Source organism: Ceratotherium simum, chromosome 2 (assembly GCF_057802395.1).
Source record: "Ceratotherium simum simum isolate JZ-2026a chromosome 2, ASM5780239v1, whole genome shotgun sequence".
NCBI classification, from domain to species: domain Eukaryota; kingdom Metazoa; phylum Chordata; class Mammalia; order Perissodactyla; family Rhinocerotidae; genus Ceratotherium; species Ceratotherium simum.
This window is the reverse complement of record NC_141901.1, coordinates 76514989-76516902: the sequence shown is the minus strand read 5'-3', so window position 1 is coordinate 76516902 and position 1914 is coordinate 76514989.

Below are 1914 nucleotides of genomic sequence, written 5' to 3'. Positions count from 1 at the left end.
CTGTTCAGGTCTTGTGCCCATTTTTAATTGGGTTGGTAGTTTTTGTTGTTGAGATGCATGAGTTCTTTATATATTTTGGAGATTAAGCCCTTATCAGATGTATGGTTTGCAAATATCTTCTCCCAATTGTTAGGTTGTCTTTTCGTTTTGTTGATGGTTTCCTTTGCTGTGCAGAAGCTTTTTAGTTTGATGTAGTCCCATTTGTTTATTTTTTCTATTGTTTCTCTTGCCTGGTCAGATGTGGTGTTTGAAAAGATGTTGCTAAGACTGATGTGGAAGAGCGTCACTGCCTATGTTTTCTTCTAGAAGTTTCACAGTTTCAGGTCTTACATTCAAGTCTTTAATCCATTTGGAGTTAATTTTGTGTATGGTGTAAGGTAAGGGTCTACTATCATTTTTTTGCATGTGGCTATCCAGTTTTCCCAACACCATTTGTTGAAGAGACTTTCTTTTCCCCATTGTATGTTCTTGGCTCCTTTGTCAAGATTAGCTGTCCATAGATGTGTGGGTTTATTTCTGGGCTTTCGATTCTATTCCATTGAGCTGTGTGTCTGTTTTTGTGCCAGTACCATGCTGTTTTGGTTACTATAGCTTTGTAGTATATTTTGAAATCAGGAGTGTGATACCTCCAGCTTTGTTCTTTTTCTCAGGATTCCTTTAGCTATTCGGGTCTTTTTGTTGTTCCATATAAATTTTAGGATTCTTTGTTCTATTTCTGTGAAAATGTTGTTGGAACTTTGATAGGGATTGCATTGAATCTATAGATGGCTTTAGGAAGTATGGACATCTTAACTATGTTAATTCTTCCAATCCAAGAGCACGGAATATCTTTCCATTTCTTTGTGTCTTCTTCAATTTCTTTCAGCAATGTTTTATAGTTTTCGGTGTACAGATCTTTCACCTCTTTGGTTAAGTTTATTCCTAGGTATTTTATTCTTTTTGTTGCAATTGTAAATGGGATGGGATTCTTTAATTTCTCTTTCTGCTACTTCGTTGTTAGTGTACAGAAATGCAACTGATTTTGTATGTTGATTTTGTATCCTGCAACTTTACCATACTCGTTTATTACTTCTAAAAAGTTTTCTGGTGGATTCTTTAGGGTTTCTATATATAAAATCATGTCATCTGCAAATAGTGACAGTTTCACTTCTTCCTTTCCAATTTGGATCCCTTTTATTTCTTTCTCTTGCCTGATTGCTCTGGCTAGGACTTCCAGTACTATGTTAAATAGGAGTGGTGACAGTGGGCATCCTTGTCTGGTTCCTGTTCTTAGAGGGATAGCTTTCAGTTTTTCACCATTGAGGATGATATTAGCTGTGGGTTTGTCATATATGGTCTTTATTATGTTGAGGTACTTTCCTTCTATACCCATTTTATTCAGAGTTTTTATCATAAATGGATGCTGTATCTTGTCAAATGCTTTCTCTGCATCTATTGAGATGATCATGTGATTTCCTACAGCCTGTTTCTGACGAAGGCTTACATCTGTGACACGGTTGAGGAGTCTATCACCCTGCAGAAATGGTAGAATTCTGGCCCCTCCCCTGAAAGCAGTAGGACTAGGGTCCTAGTTCTGATATAGGAACTCAGTGCTTTCCCCTGTGTATGGGCAGGTGACTTCTTTTTGGGTGATGGGTAGAGATATTTTGATCATCTCGGGCTGATGGATGGAGATATTTTGGTAGCCATTAATGATTGTAAAGCATGCTCCGGACTTCTAGCTTCATAGGAGTGGCTTGTACCCATGTGTGCATTGGATATTCAACTTTAGCCTTCACTGAACACTCTGCTTTCCCTTCTGTTTCTCTCCTTTTCAATATTTATTTCTAAGGAGACTTCTCTGGTTTTTTTGTTTGTTTATGGAATATGTTTATTCTTGTTTTTGAGTATGACTGATTTTTTAAAAATTCTTTT